A 13,770-nucleotide genomic window follows, 5' to 3' on the forward strand; every position below is an offset into this window, starting at 1 on the left:
AAGAGAAGGGAAGGAAACCAATTAAGGGTGTGCTTAATTTAAGAGCATGCTATCACTATGGGAAATGGACTGGATCGCCCCAGGAGCCAGTGCAAAATGCACATCTTAGAGGCAAGGGAGTTGGGATATTTATCTACTACTTCTTGTCAGTCATTGGTTGAGAGCTGCCTAGGCACCACAGCAATATTTCCCTGGTAGTTCTAGAAAAGTCATTTCCCTGGCCAGAGAAAGCCCTCAGGTAAAGAATGCAAGTCCTGGGAGATTAACCCAGCTACTGTGCACTGAAGTGATAAGGATGAGGGAGTATGGGCAGGTAACCAATAGTCTTGGGGGTTTTAGAAATGTAATCCTCACAGCCCATAACCATGTGCATTTCAAATTTGGGATATCTTGATTGTGCAGCTGGCTAATTTTAATAGTTCTCTAATGCTAAAGTGGTGTATAAATAAATTTGTTTTCAAATCTCTCAGTGTGGCAGTGAAGAACCATGGTCAGATAGCTCTGGATCCTGGTTGCAACACTAGCTGGGAAGGCCTGGCTAAGGGCAGGCTGCCTTTTACAGGGGCATGGACCAGGCAACCTGGCTATTCCTAGGGTCCTAGCAGGTCACGGAACCTCTAGAGATCTGTTTCCTCCTCTGTCAGACATTCAGATATGTTAAGGTGTCCCAGGTTCATCTTGTACATTAGCTTCCCCAATTCTGAAATCAGCTCTTTCTCCAGGAAGCCCTGGCTCCACTCAGAAGGAACAGGTGTTAGAGACAACTTTCTGCATGTCAAGGGTATTCATTGTTGCTCGGTTTTCATGGACTCTAGCCTTCGAAAGACAGGGCTAGAAAATAAGTAAGTTTCAGAAGGTGAAGAAAACTCATGAATTCAAACCACTATTTCCAATTCAAATCTAAGATTACAGGTTTTAATTCAAATTCCTTGATCTTATAATTGATCTCTTTTCTCTTATGCTGAAAATCTTGTTTCTTAATGACAGTGGCATAATTTCTTATTTGAATAGTCTCAGAATGACCATAGTAAGACAGCTGTAGATTGCTTTCTGTTTTTCTTTTGTCTTTTGGATATTTTCTACTAGAAATGGACAACAAAGAGTACTTTATTTATAAGTCATATGAAATTATTGAAGGTGTCGAATTCAATGATTATTGAAGGCCTGCATACTCCTCTAGACACATGAAATGAGAAACTGTGAGAGGCTCCCAGCTGTCTCATTCAGGTGGCTCTAGTTCATAAATAATTAAAATTTATCAAAAGTTTCTGCATTTTTAATTTACAGCTTATTTGAGAAAGATGTACAGGCCTTCTTGCCAATCATGCTCATCTGCCCATGTGTTGCAATGTTTAGAAAACTAAGAGTTCCTTCCCTCCTTGTCTCTTGGGAACTCAGCCACTGGCCCTCAGAGAAGGTGGACTGGGTTTGCTGAGTAACAGCACAGAGAAGCCCATGTGGCGATGCAGAGAGCCTTTGATCTCCAGAAGACTTGAAAACTCAAGCTTGGAGGTCTTGGCATTTATCCCAGAGATCAAACGCATGTGTTGGCACCTGCATGGAAAAGGGAAATGAACAAGGCCTTTTTGAATCCAAAGCCTATGATGGAAACTCCATAAGCAATGGCAGAATCTACCGAAGTCCATGAGCCCATCCGAAGCTATGAGAAACTTCTCTGGGGAATCTCTCTTACCAAGAATTTGGCTGAGTGGACCACACACAGGGATCAGACTACATCACCTATGAATGACTGTGAATGAACCCAAAGAAATACCAAAACACTAGGTTGAACCATATGAAATTGATATTTTTGTAAGTCAGAATAGTTGGGTATTATCAATTTCATATGGTTCAACTTTACAGCTCTTAAATAAGCAAATGAGGATCCAAAAACCCAATAATCTTTCAAAATGGATAAATGACACCCTATTTTCTCTCCCAGGGTCAAGGCATATCTTTGAAGTTTCTCTTCTCGGTTTGATTTTCTAAGGAGGCAGGCAAAGGTGAGAGGAGAAGAGAGAAAATAATACTTATACAGACAACTGACTATAGGGGGTCTCATTAAGAACAAGGGTCTCAAGCCCCAGTACTGGCTGACATGGTTCAGAGGCCCACCAACAGATGTCCGAGTATACTGGGGTCCCTGTCTAATCACACTTGGGTCTGGGAAGTAGAAAGTGTCATCTCTCATTAAGTTCAAATTATTGTGCAGATGTATTTTAAGGAGAAAGAGATGTCATCAGTGCCCTTAGGAGTTTATAACTTGGTCGCCACAAAAGGCACATTATTAGATGATAATCCCAGATAGGATCAAGTGTGCACCCTGAGAGACGTACAGAGTGCCACAGATTCTAGAGAAATGTTCTCTGGTATAGTAAGAAGTACAGGGAAGAGGTAACCTTGAAGTAGAGTAAGGGTTGATGAATAGGATTAGCAGGAAGGTTGGAAAATGCTGGAAGAGAACCACTGGAAATTTCCATTTTGAAGTAAGAAAGATTTGAATACTGGCAATTTCCTATGAAGCGGCCTAATATGAAGGCTGGGAAAAGTTCCACAGTGCAGGTCCCAAGAGGAGCACTGCTGCTAGATCAGGAGTTGTGTGAAGCAGAGTGGAACAGGTTAGAGGCTGCCAAAGGGGAAGACAATACCACTTAGCATGTGCATGAACCAGGCACTGGGTTAGGCCCTTGACAGAAGTTATCTTATTTGGTTCCCACAATAAACCCAGGAAGTACATTCATTATCGCCAATTTACTGAATAGGCGCAGAATGGTTAGGAAACTTGCCCAATGGCTCAAAGATTATAAATGCTAAAGCCAACACTTGAAGTGAGTGTGTTTGATATCAAAACCTCGCACCACTTTCTGCCTTACTACTCCACTTTCTAACCTATACAGGAGCCGATGTTTATTTGGGAAGACAATAGTCATCCTGGAAAGAAGGACTGCAATTATTCAGTGGAGCACACTGGTGGCCAGAATGAGGAACCTGTTACATGATGGGGAGTATCTTAATTGCTCCTTCTCCAAAGCAGAGCTCAAGACAAGTTGTTTGAGGATAGGAGCTAAAGTATGTGGTTGAATGGATGTGGCTAAACTCCATAAATTTTCGATCTATGCATTTTGTGGCCTCTTTTTGTTTCCTTTTAACCTACCTCATTTCTTTACTTGATCTCTTTCCTCCTAGATAAATTCTACTCAATACCCAGCTCAAGTTGTACCTCCTCCATCAAGCCCTTTAAGATCCTCAGGACACAGTTGATTCACTCATTCATTAAGCAATGAGTGACTAAGGACCTCCCACATGCTAAGCACTGTGCTAAGCACTGGAATACGGTGATGTACATGACAGACATAATCCTTGCCTTCATGGAGCTTATATCCAGGTAGAAAGAAGCCCAAAAAATAACCCAATTAATAAGGAAGGATATAATCAGATAGTAATAAGCAGTCTAATAAAATAAAACAGGAATGTGAGAGAGAGCAAGGCTAGTGGGAAGCATGGCATGGAAGAAATGACAGTAGAGACCTAATGACAAAGAAGGCCTGATAGTCTCAACTGGGCATCAGAGATACCAAGGTGAAGGAGAGAGAGAAAGCCCCTATCCAAATAGAGCTGACCTTTAATGGGATGACCTCTTCCTCTAGTTCAGAGTGGCAGTCTTGCCTAGTAGTTATTAAAGTCATTTCCTCTTCTTTCTGGGCACATAGCTAGAGAATATTTCCCAGCCTCCCTTGCAGCTGAATGTGGTCATATATTTAGGTCTAGCAGTAGAATCTGAGCAGAAGTGATATGCACCATTTCCAGCACAGCCCATAAAAACCTCACATGCATTCTCTTTCATGTTCTTGACACCTTAGGAGCCATATACTGAAGATGGTAGATTTGTGAGATAGAAGGGACTTTGGCCCTGGCTTGTTTGCTCTGTGGATAGAGTGCCAGCCTGGCATATAGACATCTCAAGTTTGATTCCCAGTGAAGGCACAGAAGAGAAGTGACCACCAGCTTCTTTACCCCTCCTACTCCCCTTCTCTCTCTCTTCTTCTCCTGTAGCCAGTGGCTTGATTTGTTTGAGCATTGGCCCTGGGCACTAAGGATAGCTTGGTTGGTCTGAGTGTACCAGCCTCAGGTGCTAAAAATAGCTCTGTTATTTGAGCATTGGCCCCAGATGGGGTTTGCTGGGTGGACCTTGGTCAAGGTGCATGCAGGAGTCTGTCTCACTATCTCCCTTATTTGAAAAAGAAAAAGAAAAAGAAAAAAGAAGGAACCTAGATCACTGAAGTTTGGATAGGAGAGGAGCTACCCACCAATAGAGAAGAACCCATTTTGGACATTATGCAAGTTAGTAATAAACCTGACTTTCATTAAGTCACTGAGACACTGGAGGTTATTTGCTATAGCAGCTCACATTAGACTAATTCACTGAAGTTATTGTGTCATTGCTATGGCTACTTGTTTGGCCCCTTCTGGGCATATGGCATGGTTTCTATTGTACCACCATTTACCCCTGTACTTTCAGTTCAGTTTTCCTTCCTGTAGGCCACATCCCCTCAACTCAGATGGCTACAGTGCAGTCAGAGGCTTGATCTCCTTAGGGGAGTGCTTTGATATCTTACTGCTCACCAAAGTGGGAACCTGCTTTCACTGCTATATCCTGTCAATGGATGCTTTTATGGCCCTTTAAAGTCATCTGTATTTCAGGCCAGGGTCAATATGACAGGGTCAACATAACCCGTAGACTGTTGTAGTTGTTTATTTCCCTGTCAAACTGTATACTTTTGAGGACAAAGAATATTTCTTCTCTATATCTCAGCACAAATAACAGAATTAGGCACACAGTAGGTGCTCAATAAGTGCTTGCTGAATAGATAAATAAGGTGATTTAATGTTTATTTTATATTGTTAAATATGCTGGTATGCTTTGGAAATAATCTGCAGAAGTTTTTGTTCTTTAGAAAACATCTCTAAAGCTACCCCCTCAATTTACAGTCAGCATTAATAGAAGCTTTCTCTTGAAAACAAAATGTATGGAAATCAGGCTGAATTATAAGTTGCTTCGGGGCATCCACAGAAATGAGGATTGTGCGGGAGGGCACACTGAATAGAACACTGTTTTCCTGTTGCTTTGCTAAGTGCTGGCTTTCCCCCTTTGCTCTTTCTTCCCAAACTCTACCTCCAAATTATCGCCAGGAGTCTATAGGTAGAGTTACATTTTGTTCCAACACCCACTTCTATAAGTCATCTACCAAGTGAAAGCTGCAAGTACCCAGTTAGGCAAAACTCTGTGCTTGATTTCTCTTCAAGGCCAATCTTTAAGCAATGAATGGGTGCCAGGGAGTGACTGCAGCTAGCCTATGTTGAGATGCCTTCTCAGTGCCCTCAGACCAAGGTGGCAACCCCAAACAGGCTCTTGCCTTCACAGTGTCCTTCTGTTCCAGATATCAACTTTCTTTGAGGGTCATGGTGCAGAGCTTCACCGATCAGAGACACCAAAGCCAGAGCAATATGGCAAAAAGAGGAAGATCAGGAAAGGAATGGGCCCAACTTGGAAATATTTTTAGCCAATGCTCTGATTCTTTCTTTCACCTTCTTTTAAAGACTGTCAAACCAATAGTTTTGGTGAGCACAACATTTACTTGCCTTTTTCCACCCAGAAAGGCTTGTTCTTACTAGAGCAAAAGCTACTTGAGACAAGTGACACACAAAGGTGTCTAGATTCACATCTCTTTCACCATTGTGTTAGTTTACCATTGTGTGTTCCCAGGTCTTTTTTTAGATTTTGAGCCCTGGCTGAAGCCCATTCCAGAAATATCAGTGTCCTCTGTGGTAGGGCTTTTTGCAAATCCACAGAGACCAGGATCCACTGGGGCTGTCCAAGCAAACTGCCTTTTCATGGGTAACAAACTAGAAATTTCCTCCTCCTGGGGTGAAGTCAAGCCAGTGGCCTGGAACACACAGTTCAGGCTCTGAACTGTGGAACTGCAGGGCCTTTTTAGTAACAAGTATGGATTTAGGGCTTCGGGTGTGCTAGACTCCAAAAGGTACATCTTAAAAATTAAGAAAATCCCACTTCAATATTCAATTGTTAGTGAAAACTCCAAGTCTGTTAGTCTCTTCCTTGCCTGCTGCTTCCTTAGACTGCACTTTGTCCATCACTGTCTTCCTCACTTCTTTCTCTGTCCCCTCACAGTCCTTTCCCTGTAGTCCTTGGTGAGGGTGTGGCTAACAGACCAAGACTAGCCTGCCTTTTTTACATATATTACATTTTTCAACCTGTAAAGAAATACCTGTTATTGGTAGTTTTCTCCACTTGGTATATGGGGCAAAAGCAATAGCTCTCATGACCATGACAAAAATGAAACCCTTGAGTATCCAAAAAATCAGACTAAAAATCTAGAAAGAATATTCGTGCTCGGTTCTTCACCTTTTACCCATTGAAAAAACAAACACACAAACAAAAAAATGGCATTTCTCAATAAATGGCACCTGCTATGGCCTTCTACTGTATAATGTTCACCTTTGTTCTAGCAGCTTGCTTGCTTTCTGTTCTGTTTCTTCCATACCTCCATGTGCTGAGGGTAATAGTGATGTCAGTAAGTTTCCATCTTTCTTTGAATATTTATTCATTCAACAACTAATTACTAAGCATCTACTGAGTTCTATCTCTGCCTGAGGCATTGGGACACATATGAAGTCTCTTGTCCTCCTGGAGCGACTGGAGAGACTGATGACAACATGCAGATATAACATCAGGTGGTATAAGTTCTGTGAGGAAGTAAGCAAGTGGGGTAAGGGGATAGAGAGTGGGAGGGTCACTGCTGTGGAGAGTGTGGTATAGCAGATAAGTTCAGTTCCTTGCCAGAATCCCCTTAGCATTTACCTAGATACTCCAAAGGCAGGTCCCCATGAATGTCTGAGTGATTTTTCTGCCCGGGGGTGATATATTTGCTGATAATGAAAGAATGCTTGGCTCATAAGCAGGTCAAACAAAAAATATTAGAAAGCGCATGTCTCTGAGAGCAGCCCTCACCAATGACAGATGCCCTCTTCCCAGGTTAAGCTAACTCAGAAGTGTGGTCTTCACCTCTTTCAGGGTTCCTCAGCAGGACTAAGCTCCAGCTGACTATGTGGTGGCAATTTGATAACACATGTTTATTAGATTTGTTTCTTCCTCCGTCTCTCTTCCCCACTCCCTATAGGTGTTACCTGGACTTACAACCCAAACCACTTGTGCTTCGATCCTTGTCTCAGAGTCTACTTCTGGGAGAACTCAACTAAGATAGGTAGCTAGGGAAGGCTTCTCTGCCAACGTGACACTTGCCCCCATGAAGGGGGGAGCTAAGTGAAAATGTGCGGTATGCGAATTCCGAGTAGAGAGAACAGAAAAACCAAAGGCCCCTGGATGGGCTCGTGTTTGAGTATTTGAGGAACAGCAAAACCAGAGTGCAGGAACAGAATGGGTGAGGGGAAGGGTGTAGAACACGTCTTCCTTACTCTGCAGATTCTATAGCTACAATGTCCCCTTAATCCTTGCGTTCACCATTTCCTCCAATGGCTTCACTTCTCATTTCTCTGATGGCTAATTTTCTGAGACTTCTGCCACTTTATTTGCATTTTTATTTCACTTGATTTAAATGCATCTATCGCTGACCGGTGCAGGGGTTCTGGGAATCTGCAGTCCTGCTCAGGGGGCAGCTTCCGGGGGAAAGCAGCAGGCTCTCTTCATAGCTCCCACCCTTGATTTTTTTTTAATGGAAAACTTTTCATTTACTTGTACCCATTGCTATCATCATCATCTTCATCCACAACACCTCCTGAGAACCTATTATGTGCCAAATTGTGCCATTTGCTTAGCCTTCATCATCTTTGACCCTTCACACCAGTTCTGAAAACGAAACAGCAACTGCAGCCTAGCCCAAGGAGGCAACCTTCCTCCTACTTCACCCCCTGCAGCAGGCGAGGACCTCCTCTTACACCTCTGGCTACACAGACAAACCCTGGCAGTGATTTCTGTGACCGCAGTGCCTTTGTCCCACATTCCAGGCCCCGCTGAGGCAGCTGCTTTGATCCAGAACAGGAGATTCTAGATCAAGAGGATGTGGAGTTCTCTTTAGGCAGCTGGCATGAGCTGACTACAGATGCTTCCTGATTCAGGAATGCTTTGCTGCCTCCTGGGAGGTTCATCATCAAAACTTTGTGCCTTGACCCATATTGTGCCTCTCTTCATTTGTGCTTTTGGCTAGAGCTACTGAGTAACCGATGGCGAAGTCTGTTAGTGCTTCATTCTGCTCACAGTTCCTTCTGGAGGAGTTGGCATCTAAAAATTAGTCAGCAATAAGTGAGCCCTGAGGTGATAACTATTAAGGCCTAAAAGGCAGGCTGGGGAGACTGAGCTCTATGGGCAGAACTGGTATGTGCTCTATGTGGGTAATCCTCAGTAAGTCCCTGAGTGTCTCTGGGGCTTAGGCTTCTCTCAGGCTGATAGCAAGAACAAATACTTTTTAGGATTTCCTTTTACTCTTCTCTAATTGTTCTTCTTAGTGTTTAGCAAATGTCCATGTGCATATCTACATTTTCCCACTTCCTATGCAATTAAATTAGGGCACAATGACAGAGTGAGTATTGGCTACTAGCCAGTAGAATATGGATGGAAGCAATGTACACCACTTTGACACCTGGTTTTTACTAAACCTCCCAAGAATTTCGCTTCTCTCTTTTCCTCCACTGCTTAATGACTACATGTTATAGACTTACATCAGACTTTGTGTGAGGAAGAACTAGAACTTTTATTGTATTAAGGCACTAAGCTCTGTTGGTTTATCTACTATCATAGCACAGTATAGCCTATCCTGACTAATACAATTATTCTTTATTCTGCCTGTTCATTTATTCATGTACTCATTAGTACTTTCAGATGTTATTCATTCACTTAGTATTAATTGGCTACTACATGGTTAGATACTAGTACTTTAGCATGAATAAATCTTGGGTTCTTCCCCTAGAGAAGGTGGATGTCTAGGTGAGGAGGCACATATGGGAACAGAAGCAATAATAATAGAGTGTGATAAGTGTGTACTAGGTGCATAACATAGTGTTGTGTGCAGAGAAATAAAGATTCAGAGGTCTTTGCCTTTAGAAAACTTTAAGCACTAGACTCTTCTTAGTTTCACTCTTTATCAGACTCCTTTAGTCTAGGGCAGGGGTCCCCAAACTATGGCCCGCGGGCCACATGCAGCCCCCTGAGGCCATTTATGCAGCCCCTGCCGCACTTCCGGAAGGGGCACTTCTTTCATTGGTGGTCAGTGAGAGGAGCATAGTTCCCATTGAAATACTGGTCAGTTGGTTGATTTAAATTTACTTGTTCTTTATTTTAAATATTGTATTTGTTCCTGTTTTGTTTTTTTACTTTAAAATAAGATCTGTGCAGTGTGCATAGGGATTTGTTCATAGTTTTTTTTATAGTCTGGCCCTCCAATGGTCTGAGGGACAGTGAACTGGCCCCCTGTGTAAAAAGTTTGGGGACCCCTGGTCTAGGGCCTCCTAGACTCTAGGCAGTATTACCCTGCTTTCTGCCCTCATTCTAAAAGAATCACATTTACCACTACTCTCCTCTCTACCAGCCCATCATTCCAAATCAGTCTTTCTGAAGTATCATCTTTACAGGTCATACCCGTTTTAAAGTCAAATAGGGGTTTTCATTGCTTACATAAGGTCCAAACTCCTCAACTTGGCATCGATCCAGTTGTGAGCCATTTTTCAAACACTATTTTCCACTTTTCCTTCCACTGTTTCCCGTCCAACCAGACTAGCATAAACCATGTTCAAAAATACACACCATTGGAGATGCCACTCCCGTGTCTTTTCTCACGCCATTCTTGTCACCCCTCCTTGTCTGCCTAAGTCCCTTCTCTTCAGTATTAATGCATTCAACGACTTACATGAAATGAACAGTTCCTTGGTGGTGGTGGGGTACAGAGCAAGAGACACAGGAGAAATATAAATATAAATTGTCCCTCTCTCTTAAAGAAATTAAATTCTTAATCAAAACCCTTCCCACAAAGAAAATTCCAGACCCAGATGGCTTCACTAGTTAATTCCATAAAACATTTAAGAAATAATACCAATTTACACAAATTCTTTTTAAAAATAGAAAACATTCCCCAACTCATTGTATGTAGCCTGTATAACCTTGACACCAAAATCTGATGAGAGACATCTCTGAGAAATCTATGGTTAACCTTGTATTTAATGATGAAACATTAGCTGCCTTAAGATTGGAAAAAAATCAAAACATCTACTCTCACCAATGTAAAAAGATATAAGGCTAAGAAAAAAGTGGTAAATACTGTCATTATCAGACAATATAATTGTGTAGGTTAAAAACCCTATGAACAGGCCCTGGCCGGTTGGCTCAGTGGTAGAGCGTCGGCCTGGTGTGCAGAAGTCCCGGGTTCGATTCCCGACCAGGGCACAAAGGAGAGGTGCCCATCTGCTTCTCCACCCCTCCCCCCTCTCCTTCCTCTCTGTCTCTCTCTTCCCCTCCCGCAGCCGAGGCTCCATTGGAGCAAAGATGGCCCGGGCGCTGGGGATGGCTCCTTGGCCACTGCCCCAGGTGCTAGAGTGGCTCTGGTCGCAACAGAGCGATGCCCCGGAGGGGCAGAGCATCGCTCCCTGGTGGGCAGAGTGTCGCCCCCTGGTGGGCGTGCCAGGTGGATCCCCCATCGGGCGCATGTGGGAGTCTGTCTGTCTCTCCCCGTTTCCAGCTTCAGAAAAATACAAAAAAAAAAAAACAAAAACCCTATGAAAAGTACAAAACCTGCTAGAAAGAGTGAATTTAGAAGTTACTGCATATAAGGTAAATATATCAAAACCAATTGTATTTATTTATTCATACATACATATTATTAAGAAAAATTGGAAAATTAAATAAAAAGGAATACTATTTTCAATATCATAAAAATATCAAATACATAGGAACAAATCTAACAAAAGATATGCTAGTCATCCACACTAAAAATTGCAAAACATTGCTAAGAGAAATGGAAGACCTATATGATCCCAAAGTATACTACATTCAAGGATTGGAAGATACACTACTGACAAAGATGTCCATTCTCCCCAAATTCCTCTATAAATTAAAATCAATGGCCAATCAAAATCCCAGCATTTTTTTCTGAAGAAACTGATAAGCTGTTTCTAAAATATATATGAAAATGCATAGGTTCTAGAATAACTAAAACAATCTTGAAAGAGAAGAACAAATTTGGAGGATTTATACTACCTTATTTCAAGACTAACTATAAATCTATGGAGGTCAAGACAGTGTGATTTTGGCAAGAGAGGACATATAGATCAATGGAGGAGAACAAAGAGTCCAGAAATAGATCCACACACATACAATTGATTGATTTTTTTTTTTTGAAAAAGGCATTAAATCAATTCAATGGGCGAAAAAAAGGTGGGTTTTTGTTTTCTTCCAAAAGGTTCTGGAACAAGTGAATAATGCATACAGGGAAAAATGCGTTTCGTCCCCTTCCTCACTCTTCACCTCTACACAAGAAGTAATTACAGAAGGATCACAGACCTAAACAGAAAAGGTACAATTATAAAACCTCTAGAAGAAAATGCATGAGAAAATTGTCATTAACTGAGGGAATCAAGTTTTCTGACAGGACTCAAAAGGCACTAGCCATAGAAGAAAATAGTGACAAATAAACTTTGTTAAAATTTAAAATTTTCTGATCAAAAGAACACTATTAAAAATAAATTGGCCAGAATAGACTGTGAATAAATATTTTCTATTCATACATTTGATAAAGAACTTTTATTTAGAGTATATAAACAGCTACAACAAATCAGTAATAAAAAGAACCCAGTTAAAAAATGAAAAGGTCTTGGCTGGTTAGCTCAGTCAGTTAGAGCATCATCCAGAAACACCAAGGTTGTGGGTTTGATCCCCAGTCAGGGCACATATGAGAAGCAACCAAAAATGTACAACTAAGTAGAACAACAAATGAATTCTTCTCCCTTACACATTCTCTCCCTCTGTCTCTCTAAAAAGCAATCAATAATTTCTTTTTAACTTAAAAATAAAAATGAGGGAAAGGCTCAACTATACATTTCACAAGAGAAGCTATATGAATATCTAATAAGCACACAACAAGATATTCAACATTATTTGTCATCAGAGAAGTTCAAATTAAAACTACAATGAGATACCATTTTATATCCACTGGAATGACTGCTGACATACGAAGTGCCTAGGAGGATGCAGATCAAAAAGAACTCTGATACATTACTAGTGGGAGAGTAAAGTGGTACAACGGTTTTGGAAGAATCTGTGCCAGTTTCTTATAAAACTAAACATACACCTAACCTATGACTAAGCAGTTTCACTCCTTGATATTTACTCAAGGGAAATGAAAACATAAATCCACAAAAAGACTTGTACAAAAATATCTGTAGCAGCTTTATTCATAATAGCTTCAAAAGGGAAACAGCCTAACTAAATGGATAAACAAATTGTTGTATATTTTTATAATGAATTAGTGCTCAGCACTAAAAAGAAATGAACTACTGATACATGCAACAACGTGGGTAAATTTCAAAAATATTATGCCGAATGAAAGAAGCCAGACATTTATTTAAAATCATACTGTATGATTCAATTTATATAAAGCTCTTGAACAGGCACATCTAATCTATGTAATAGAAATCAGAACAATGGTTGCCAAAAGGGGTGGAAGATTGGAAGAGAGTATTAAAAATTTGGGGGTGATGGAAATGTACTATACAGGTTTACCCCATTTTATTGCACTTCACAGACACTGCATTGTTTACAAATTGAAGACCCTCCACCAGCAAAAGGATTACGGCTCACTAAAGGCTCAGATGATTAGCATTTTTTAGCAATAAAGTATTTTTAAATTAAGGTATGTACATTGTTTTAAAGACAAAATCCTATTGCACACTAAACAGGCTACAGTATACTGTGAACATAACATATTTATACCAGGAAATAAAAAAAATTGTGTCACTTGCTCTATTGAGGTGGTCTGGAACCAAACCCAAATTTCTCTGAGGAATACCCATGTGTATATTCTTTCAGAAGGTAGTTAATAAATGTATATGTCTGTCAAAGCTCATTGAATTAAGCACTTAAGACCTGTACAGAACTTAACTGTATATAAGTGTTATCTCAGTAAAAAAACTTACTCTCCTCCCTCCCCAAAAGATTGGGTGCTACTGAATTACATTGTTTCACATATTTATTATTTTCATATGTGGTTATCCACTTCAAATTTTCTTATAGCCCTCATCAGAACCCACACAATTCTTGAGACACCGTATTTGTCGAAGGAATGAATGAGTAATAATCAGACAGTACAAAAGAGAAAGAAAAGGTAAAGAAAAATGAGAATATGATATCACACACATTTCCACTGTTTCTATTTACCTGGGAGTCAGCACCATTGCAAACAGGTGTTTATGTCCCAAAACAAAACACTAACCCAAAATCTAAGAAATCTTGCTTTTATTTACAATAAAAGAGGAGGCAAGGAAATAAGAGAAAGCTTTAGTCTCATAATTTTAAGTAAATCCACATAATTATTACTCTGTTTCTTAACTCTGGTGAGATAGACCAAAAGACATCTGATGAATCACCTTTTCATTCATAAAACACTATTTATATCTTTAATCATTTTTATCCTCCTAGAATAATAGCAGAGAAACAGTACTTGATTGGCCTGCATTATCAGACGCTATTGG

General features: G+C 40.7%; 1 protein-coding gene across 4 annotated transcripts in view; it reads right to left on the bottom strand.

The window, feature by feature from the left end:
• Nucleotides 1–13,770, bottom strand: part of NHS (NHS actin remodeling regulator) — a 353,377-nt gene that overhangs the window by 65,893 nt on the left and 273,714 nt on the right. The gene's annotated exons all lie outside the window — the stretch shown is intronic.

This window comes from Saccopteryx bilineata, chromosome X (genome assembly GCF_036850765.1).
Source record: "Saccopteryx bilineata isolate mSacBil1 chromosome X, mSacBil1_pri_phased_curated, whole genome shotgun sequence".
Classification (NCBI taxonomy): domain Eukaryota; kingdom Metazoa; phylum Chordata; class Mammalia; order Chiroptera; family Emballonuridae; genus Saccopteryx; species Saccopteryx bilineata.